The following is a 10,833-nucleotide window of genomic DNA, read 5'->3' on the forward strand; positions in this document are numbered from 1 at the left end:
ACTGGGAGGAAGCAGAGACACGACACCTGACCCAAACTAGCCAAAGAGGTATTCCATACCACAGCACACTATGCCCAGTATATAAACTGGGGGGAGTCACCTGGAAGGCCCAGATTGCTGCTTGGGTTGGGCTGGGTATCAGTCAGCAGGTAGTGAGCAATTGTATTGTCCATCACTTGTGTTTATTGGTTGTTTTTTTTTTCCCATTCTACTTTTATATTATCTCCATGTTATTTTTCTTATTATTATTAGTGGTGGTAGTAGTATACCGTACTTTATTACAGTTATTAAACTGTTCTTATCTCAACTCATGGGGTTTACATTCTTTCAATTCTCCTCTCCATCCTAGCCTGGGAGTGAGTGAGTGGCTGCATGGTACTGAGTTACCTGATGGGTTTAAACCATGACATTATACAAGGAGAAGCTTTCATCTGTAAAATAGATGGGCTGGGGCACAAGTATTTTGAGAAAAAAAAATATGACTATGTCCTTGTCCAAGTCATACCAGGATATGAGATCCTTTGGGGGACAAGGAATTTTGGTATTCCTATCAGTTATGCACCAAACAGGTCCTTTAAAAGAAATTTAGGGCTCATATTGTTAAAAGTTTCAGCTCAGAATTTTCACAATATTTACAGTTTCCATACAAACAAAACTATTCTCGTTGAACAAGGAAATTTCTAAGAGTACAGAAAGAGTACGGATCCATTTGTTTTTCTGTGATGCAGCAGAATGTAACTAGTAACTAGGTAATATTTTGCCTATTTCTAGATTCTATAGTGATTAGCTAAAAATGCTTTAAAATTCTTTTTTACTAAATAACATAATAATCATTATTAAGAAGAAACAGTTTCACTTTTTATTTCACTTTTGCTCTCAGAAGTTTTAAGAAGGTCACATTTAGAATATTTTCTGGTCTTGTATGAACTCTTCTGGTCTCATTTCCCACTTTTAAAAGTCCTGATTTTACTTTTGGATTTTAGAAAATCAGTACATCTTCAGTGTGCTCACTCACAAAACACTTCAGTATTATGCGACTAAACCAGGTTGGACCTTTTCAGCTCCAACATGTTAAGAACCAAATGTGGGTGCGTGAAGAAAACACCGTAAGATGTGAATGCACAGTGAGTGGGCTACTAGGACTAGCCATCCAAATATTCCCCCTGTGAAAACTGCAAGGTAATTTTCTCGTGAAGGCCAGTATGCCAAGCAACTTCTCACACTCCGTTACATAAATTACTGTAAACAAAAATGTTGCAAATTGTCACAGATTCCTTTACCATGATCTGCTTATATGAGTGTGTCTGATGTGTCCTATCTATCCTGTCTATATCTACCTATCTATCTACCTACCTACCTACCTACCTATCGATCCTTTGTATCTGACCCAAATTTATTGTGTATTTGCTTTATTTAACCAAGCACTTCAGGTAATTTCTAAGCATTCCTCATACTTCATAAGGCTCATAAAGCTTTATTCTCAATACACTTTAGGAGCAAGACTTCAGCAGAGCAGTTACATTGTATGTTTCAGTTTAAGGAAGTCACACAGGAAGTCTGTGGCAAAGCAGGCAACAGACTTCTAAGTGCTATCCATATCCTTGATCTTGGGAATCATATCAGACAATGCCTTGAGGTCATGAAAAAGGGCTGACAGCAATCAGTGCGGTGCTGCACAAGCTAGCACACACAGCATGCATTTCCAAACATTTCTCAGGGAAGCTGTGTTTTATTCAGGCTCCTCAACAGCAAATGCCATGGCTTCTTCCATGGCAGCAGCAGTTCACACTCTTGCCCTTCAGGCAGAGGGGTGGCTGTGCAGTGACTAGAACTGCAAGACAATCCCAGGATTGCTTCAGAACCTGCAAGCTGCCTTAAATGCTATGATGCAAGGATATGCTAGGATTTCTTCATCTTTGCAACAACCATGTTAAGGCAGCTTATCTTTGCTAGATGCAGACACTATGTATTTTATGCAGGCACTATGTATTTTATGAAGATGCGCAAATGAGGATTTCATTGTACTGGAGATCATAAAGTGGTAAGAACAGCTGCGCCTTATGTATTCCACAAATATCTTCCTGTTTGTTACCTGAAATGTGAGGGTGTTCTTTAATATCACCTTGTAAAAAATATCAGGTCCTAATCAGATCTGAATTACATTCTTTGCCAGTGATATTTATGGTACACCTTGGGTTTCATGTCTTTTTGCATAATCACACTCACAAACATATATGTAGTCCTGTAGAAACCTAAATGGGTTGCAAAATAAATGTGGCTACTCCTGTCTCCAGTGCTGGTCAGAAAGACAGCCTGCTGACAGTCTGAAGTCAGCTAACATGGAGAAATAGTGAGTTCCCAAATGCATAACTAAGGTGCCTTCAAAACCTCACATACTTTGGAGAAATTAATAGGTTTGGCTTTTTCTCATATGCACTCACTGCTAGAGGACCAGGAAGGGTTTGAGCTAACAAATGCTCCCTTGCTAGTGACAACAATGACCTGATAATATTTTCAGTTACTAATAATGCAAAGGCAACTTTGTGAAGCACTAGCTCAGAGAACCGCTTATGCCTGAATTTAAAAAAAAAATAATAAAAAAATCTATGCAGTCTCTTACACCTAGATGGAGACACCCTGAGACTGCAATAGATGAATTGTGAAAGAGAAAAAAAGAAGAGCTTTGGGGGTTTGATACTGTTTGCAGACTAATGTATGTGGGTGATCTCTTACTGTAAACACAGATGGCTGTGATCCAACACAGGTCATGCTGAGAAGCCAAGCATGTATCTGTGGGCTTCCTATTTCCCACTGAAACAATGATTACTTGGCAGAATGGCATGAATTTGTAGTCCTTAAAATAAAATCTTTTGGATTAGGCAGTTTGAATTAAGATACATTTTAGATGCATCAAGCTGAAGCTTAAGAATGTCATGTCTGATCATGTTTTCTTCACTAACTGCAAATAAAGGCTGCAATTCTAGGTTTCAAAATGTTCTTAGAACAACAGAATAAGAAATTCAATGTCACAGTACCTGTGATCATGAGATTTTCTGCTTGCTTGAGCCAGTGTGTGAGATAACCAAGCATGGAAAATAGGATAGAGCACTGGGATGCAGCCACCTGCAAAGACATAGATGGATAGAAAGGACAAGACGAAAGTTAGAAAACTAGTCCAGAGCTTGAATAACTAGTTTTGCTGTCTGCTGTAGTACATATTGACTAGATGACCCTGTGCTGGCTACCTAGTCTTTCCATGCCACAGTCCCATAAGATGGCATAACAAGACTAGCTTGCATCAGCAGGCTGTCATTATGACTGATGCTCTCATAGGTATTTGCATGACCCTGTGAGACTATATAATTACCTAGAATATGTATGCACTACCTGCCTGTAATAGGCCTGTGTACAGATAGCCCAACCTACAATGGGTTTATCTCCAGATTAGTCCTGGCTTATAACTATGTATTCCTCTGTCCTGGGTTCATCAGTAGCAGTCATTTTTCTCCTTAGTAGCTGGTGCAGTGCTGTGTTTTCGACTTTCAGCCTGCGAACAGCACTGATAACACCAATAATTTTAGTTGCTGCTCAGTAATGTTTACACTGACCAAGGACTTTCTGAGTCTCATGCTCTGCCAAGGAGGAGGGGAAGCCAGGAGGAAGCAAAGACAGGACACCTGACCCGAACTAGCCAAAGAGGTATTCCATACTACAGCACATCATGCCCAGTATATAAACTGGGGGCAGTTACCCAGAAGGGCTAGATCACTGCTAGGGTCGGGCTGGGTATTGGTCCACAGGTGGTGAGCAGTTTTATTCTCTTCCCTTGTTATTTCCCTTATCATTATTATTATTGGTGGCAGCAGTAGTGGTTTGTGTTATACCTTAGTTACTGGGCTGTTCTTATCTCAACCCATGGGGTTACATTCTTTTGATTCTCATCCCCATCCCTCCAGGAGCAGGGGGAGGTGAGTGAATGGCTGCGTGGTTTTCTGGGTTGCCAGCTGGGCTTAAACCATGACATCCTCTCACTGGGAGCTATGCGATGGGAGTTGAGAACCACAGTGACTGTCTTCTTTTACCCCCAGTCTCTCCCTGGGTCAGTCAACCACAGCAGTGGCATTAGTAGCTAATGGTAACCAAAAGGAGTCTTGTCTCCTAGGGAGCGGTAGTATTTAAACCTCCGTCACCATAACATAAACCCCCAGGACAGTTGAGGTGGTACCAATTAATTTACTTTGTAAAAGTCACCTCATGCACTGGCAACACAAAATAGAGCCATCACCTGAGGTTTCTGCAGTGCAAAGCTGTTCTTTTCCATAATCACAGAATCATAGAATAGTTAGGGTTGGAAAGGACCTTAAGATCATCTAGTTCCAAGCCCCCTGCCAGGGGCAGGGACACCTCACACTAAACCATGCCACCCAAGGCTCTGTCCAGCCTGGCCTTGAACACCGCCAGGGATGGAGCATTCACAACTTCCTTGGGCAACCCATTCCGGTGCCTCACCACCCTCACAGTAAAGAACTTCCTCCTTATATCCAACCTAAACTTCCCCTGTTTTAAGTTTTAACCTGTTACCCTTGTACTATCACTACAGTCCCTAATGAAGAATCCCTCCACAGCATCCTTACTGGCCCCCTTCAGATACTGGAAGGCTGCTAAACACAGGAGAGTACAGGGATGCAGCTGACCAGATGGTGGTGGTTGAGTTGTTCCTTCTGCCTGTATTGCTGGATTGGTCCACAGTTCAGGAGAGGATGTGGAGAACATCATCAGTTTAGAAGTCCTATGTGACACAGAGCCAGGTTCTGTACAGAGAGCATGATGCCACTGGGAATGTGGAGAGCAGACATCCTGGGAGCTACAGAGGAGACAGCACACATGCAGTCAGGGAGAACAGTATTTTGAGGACCAAATCACAGTCATTGTCTAAAGGCACAAGCCATCTGCAACCATGCTCCTTTTCATACTGTTCTGCTTAATGAGAATGCCAGTTACATCACAGAATCATAGAATCACAGAGTAGTTTGGGTTGGACCAAAAGATCATCTAATTCCAACCCCCCTGCCATAGGCAGGGACACCTCCCACTTTGAGCAACCACCAGGCCGCTCAAAGTCCAATCCAACCTGGCCCCAAACAATTACAGGGATGGAGCATCCACAACTTCTCTGGGCAACCTGTGCCAGTGCCTTACCACCCTCATGGTAAAGAATTTCTTCCTTATGTCTAATCTGAATCTTCCTTCTTTCAGTTTAAAGCCATTCCCCTTTGACTTACCACAACATGTCCTTGAAAAAAGTCCCTCTCCAGATTTCTTGTAGGCCTCTTTAGGCATGCAGTAATTCCCAAAGAATTCAGAACAGCTGAAACTACCCATTTAACAGAATGCAGGATCCCTAGTGCAACAACAATAGATATTTCTTAAATTGTATTAGTTGCAGAAAATCTCATGAGTTTAAGCATAAGTTTGCAAAATGCCATTTGTATGAAATTGAAACAACTTTTCAACCTAGCATTTAAATGTTCAAAATTTACTCACACCTACAAAGCGTACCTTCATGATCAGTGAAAAGATGGGCACAGAGGATGCTCTCCCTGAATGCTTTACTATGCTCTTGAGGCCTTACAGTGATCTAAACCTGCAGTGCCCCTCCTCATGCATTCCTCCTCTCTCTGTTTGATGCTAGTGCTGATCTGGTCACACAGTAAGATCAACTGTTTGTTCCAGATGAAAAGAATGCAACTGCAACAGCAACAGCAACAAGAATACCCATAAGAAAAAAAAACATTGTTTCCAAGTGGTTTACATGAACTGCCATTTCAGGTTAGCTTGTCTTTCAGTAGCGGAAACTCAATGTGTAAGATTTAGATGAGTGCTCAAACCCTGTAAAGAGAGGACTACAGAGGTGAGGGTTAAGCAGTCTTTTCCAAAAAGTTTTGAGAGATCTCTTTACATTGTTCTGTACTTAGCTGTGAGTTTACTATATCTGTCTTATCAGTTAATGAATGCTCTGTGTACTTAAAATCTTGTCAGCTTTTTCCAGCTGTGCCATGTGGTCTCACAAAACATCTGACTTCGTTCAACAGATCTCATGCAGTATAGCTTCCGCAGTGCAAATGAATTATAACAGCTTCCCATTTTCCTCTGACCTAGTATAAATCTCTTCTACCAGAAAGATGATTTTGTCTTTCACCCAACATCCTCTATTTTAATGAGCTTTAGGCAACACTTCCCCCTCTGCCTCCTAGAGTATTTTAAAGTTGAAATATTACATGCACGTAAAGTAAGTCTAAAACTCCATGAAGCTTAGGCAGTCCAGATTTCAGCTACTGAATACTAGCTTTTTCCTTACCAAGAGTTATTGTTAGAAGATAAAAATTAAAAATTTACCCTGAACATATACCCATGTGAAAAACTGCCAGGCTGTCCCCATTTTAGAATGTCTAAATCTAGACCGCATTAGCAATCGGTGAATAATCATTAGTAATTATCATCACTGGTATTTGACAGATCTGTGTAGAGGAATAGCTTCCAATTTCTGATGGTAGCGCACCTCCCTGAATTATGCCCACACAATAAGAAACAGGCATGATTATTCTCAGTCTTGTCACTAACAGCTAGTCTTTATTTAGTAGATGGGAAATTATTCTGTTGGCCATGGAATGGGAAGCCTAAATTGAAGGAGGTTACCATATATTTTATTCTAAAGATACCAAGGTTTGCTTTTATACTATTCTGGAGATCCAAGCTGAGGTCAGATGCTCTCAGCATCTGACTGGCATCATTTGGATGAAGACTCAGATGCTCTTTGGCTGAGACCTCAGCATCTGACTCTTCAGCCAAAGGGAGCTGATGGATCAGATGAGACATCTTGCAGAAGCAATTACTACAATTCCTTGTCCTGCAAATATCACAGACATGTCATGTTTTCTACCTGGGAATTTCACCAGTGGAGTTTCAAGTCCAAAGTGACATTCTGAAGCACCCCTTTCCAACTTGTAACAAGCAAAACATGAAAAGCAAACATGATCAGGCATATGCCTGAACCTAGGAATGGTATTTATGACGAATTTCCAATGAAGCTGCAAGTGAAAACAGCATCCATGATGTGCATTTTTGTACTTATTGGAGTGTTTCACTATACAAACCAGCTCTGAAATGAGAATGCTGCTGGGAAATTGCTGCTGGAGTAAAAGTTTTGTACAAATGCAGCAGCTTCAGTTCCTCAACAAAATGTTATTTACTGCTGTGCTTGCTTGTGATTGAAAATAACCTGCAACATACTTCACAACTATAGATGGTATCTGCTCTGTGATACTACTACTGCTTTATGTCTGACTTTGTTCCTTGTTCCAGTAATATACTCAAATTCAGCTCTAAACATCAGAATTACTTGGGTCAGCAACATTTAGCGTACAGAACAGACCTCTTGTTTGGTCTGGTTTGGATTGTATGCATCCCTGTCATCATCCTTCTCTTAAGCTTGTCTTTGTCTTCAGTTTCAGCTGTTTTAATGGCAAGAAAGAACCACCATCAGAGGTAGTTTGAAACCCTTCAAGGAAATAATTCTGACTTCTCAACATTCATGAGATGAACACTCAGGTTATGTAAAAGCAATATTTACCCATGAAGTAGTTCAGAAATTGCCAACCACTGGATTTGTTTTTTTATTATTTTTTTTATTGTTTCTGGTGTTGTGGGTCTTTTTTTTGTTGTTTGTTTGGTTTGTTGGGATTTTGGTGTTGTTTTTTTTTTTGTTTTGTTGCACAGCTTTCAAATTGCCTGCTAATTTTTTGTTTGATCTGTTTAGACATAAAGACCTGTGCAGAGCCTTTATGAATGTATTTAGGTGTGTTAATATTTTACTTTATTGTAAAAGTAATGTAAGCTACTTTTTGTCCCACTTATAGCTACATTCTAGGAATGGATCATTCCTGTTCAGATGTAATAGTGAAAGATACTAGTGGCTGCCTTAGAGAGTCTTTCATGCAAAGGCTGCCACACCCCCAGACCACTCTTCCTTGGCATGGGAATTCTGGAAGCAGTGACAAGCAGGGCATTGCTTGGCCTCCCCATTCTTTCCCACTCTTTGTGGACACCAGGCTGCCTGTAACCAATGCAACCCTGTCTGACATCATGCTATAAACACTGTAGTTTATAATATGATCTCAGTATAATAGTGTATCAGAACCATTTAGTATGTAGGACTGGGGGAGTACTTTCAGCTGTGTTTGATCAGTCCTTTGGGTGCCACCGTCCAGAGGACTGCTGCAACCTCACAACAGAGACCTGCAGTAGATGGCATAGCAAAATAAAACCTGACAGCTCTTGAAACCCCATCTCCTAAAATGACAGCCCTGAAACTTTTCTGTATCTCTGTAATTGCTGTGCTGAGACAGTGCTTAGAAACCACTGAAAAGGTTCCTTGTCTACCAAAGTACAAGGGTACCACAGAGCTCATGCCTGAGGTAATGAACAAGGACAGAATCTAAAATATCAAACCAAAGTAATTCTTTACACTGACTTTCCAAAGTTTTTTCAAGCTACCTACAAACATCAATTTTGCTAGTGTCACGACACTCCTGCTGGAGTGCAAGTGATTATCATGGTGAATTTTCTTGTTTGAAGTGGAAGCCCATGGTACTTTAAATGACTTTTCTAAATTTAGAGATGTGAGCCAGGGTTGACAACACCATAAAATCTTGATTTATAATTACACCACAAAACTGCCCTTTCGTAAGCATTACCATGTCATTATACTAAGACTATATGTGCAGGAGCAAGCACTATACACCACTGCCATGAATGTGATAAGCTTGACAAATATTTATGTATTTCTGAGGCTGTGTGAATCAACAAAGGAATGTTTCTTGTGATGAAAGACTAGCCTGGAACTAAGGGGTTTAATTAATGTCTAATGCCTTAGACTTCCTGGACCATTCAGGACCAGCTTCTAAGAAAGGTTATGTACCCAGAGTGTTTACTGACCTTCATTTGAGTTGTGCACTGTGAACTCTGAAAATGAGCCCCCTAAGCTTGCAGGATACCATAGTACTACCAAATGGAGGCTACCTGAGCTCTTCAGTAGCATGTTAGTTACAATTTCTTTTTATTCCTCTTGCACATAGGGTGCTTTTATTAGCTTGTTTTCCAGTCTCTTTTGCATTATCTACACTTCTCCCATAACTCAAGTAGTCTTTTAGTGCTCTTTGGATTTCAGCATTGCTTGTCTTAAAGAATTCAGCTTAATACCTGCCTGGTTTACACTGCTTGAGTTCTTCATATATCCTTCATTTCGTTAATGTTGAATTATTAAAAGTCTCTCCAGCAGAGAAAAGTAAGCACCTCTTGGAAACCTTGAAGTGCCCATGTGCCTTGTGCCTGCTATAAAAAGGGCAGATTAATTCCAAGCTATAAAAATAAATAGCTCTCTTTGTTCTTAAGAGGATTTGGATTGAGCAGAGTTGCTTTATAAGTGTATGACTTCTTAGTATTGAAGTTTGGAAATGAATCAGAATACATGTTATCCACTCATGGTTAAAAATTACCACCTTTGGTATTTTCACCTTGGCTGCTCCTTGAAATTCTACTTATCCTGTCTTCCTGCCTGAGCTTTATGTACTTCACATTGTCTTTTTTTAACTACTGCAGAGGAACTCCGAAATCAAACCTGTCATGGGGAGGAGGAAGAGAGGCAGTGAGGGAAATTAATCTATCTACCTGAACAGCCCACGGGGATTATTCCAAGAAATATGAGTAATTACAGCATGGCAGTATCTAGCCCCTTCCAAACCACACTCCTGTCTGTAATAGGACTGTGGTTGGCAGTGACCGCCCTTGTGCTAGGGAATTCTGCTGAGTCATTTTCATGTGGTCTTACAAAAAAGTCCAGCCCACCAATTTCCACACAGTTTGGCACGTTTGGTTTTCCAAAGAAGGTTTTTGAAACCAGTATCTTACCTCCTTTCTCATAGACACTAAAAACCTCTCATAATTTTCTGCAAGAGTTTGGTTTAATCCTGCTGCTCGTGGATGAAATGGCTCCTCCATGTTTATGTCAACAGTGCACTTAGACCAAGACAGCCCCATCACTTCCACCCCAGATGTGGCTACAACAGGTAAGTGGTGGGGTATTTCCAAATTTCAGGTGACGCTGCAAGTACACAAAGGGGAAAGGTATGTTCCTAATATAAACAGGCACATTGAAAGGCAGGCATGGTTTTGGAAACTGGCATGAGACTCCCTCACAGATCAACTGGTAAGTTTCAGGGAGGATACAACAGGAAGTGAGGGTAACAGCCCTTAATCAAGAGCTACTTCCAGAGCTGGGGAGTGTCATGATGTGCAAAGGTGATGGATTAAGAAAGCAGAGGCTGAAGCTTAGCAAGAGTTCTATAATGTATAATAACTGCAATTAAAATTGGTGACAGTTAATAAATAAATTCAGCACTGAAATGCAGTGCAATTCTAAATATAACTGGGGGAGGTGTAAGGGCTTTAGATGATGCTGTTATTGCTGAACAAAGCAAAACATGCTCTTGTATCACCGGGCTGTGCTATTACATTCTTACCTCTCCCCCTTAACTACCTTCCCTTGTGAAAGCAGCAGGAAAATGCTGTGACCTTCTTATACTGTCACCACCCTAACCCTTCCATGCAGCTTGCAAAGACCCAATCTCTTCTCATGAATGTTTTCCGGTTTTATCTTTCCCCTCTGTTCCAACAATCCACCTGCTAACACACATTTTTTTTCAAGTATTATTTTCATGTTTAAAGAAATAATGGGATGTTTTGGCTTGAAGCAAGTGAGAAGGCTGTGGTTCAACT

The 10,833-nt window shown here is 40.8% G+C and overlaps 1 long non-coding RNA gene across 1 annotated transcript; it reads right to left on the reverse strand.

Annotated features, from left to right (window-relative positions):
- Positions 1 to 1,653: 1,653 nt before the first annotated feature.
- Positions 1,654 to 4,909, reverse strand: LOC130597602 (uncharacterized). The gene is made up of 3 exons (XR_008971816.1): positions 4,695 to 4,909; positions 3,036 to 3,123; positions 1,654 to 2,092 (listed from the first exon to the last, which is right to left on the reverse strand). It is a non-coding gene; the product is annotated as an uncharacterized LOC130597602 (long non-coding RNA).
- Between the last annotated feature and the right edge of the window lie 5,924 nt (positions 4,910 to 10,833).

The sequence above is a fragment of the Pezoporus wallicus genome, unplaced genomic scaffold (genome assembly GCF_028554395.1).
Source record: "Pezoporus wallicus isolate ANWC-B61680 ecotype Strahan unplaced genomic scaffold, APGP_CSIRO_Pwel_v1 contig_2132, whole genome shotgun sequence".
NCBI classification, from domain to species: domain Eukaryota; kingdom Metazoa; phylum Chordata; class Aves; order Psittaciformes; family Psittacidae; genus Pezoporus; species Pezoporus wallicus.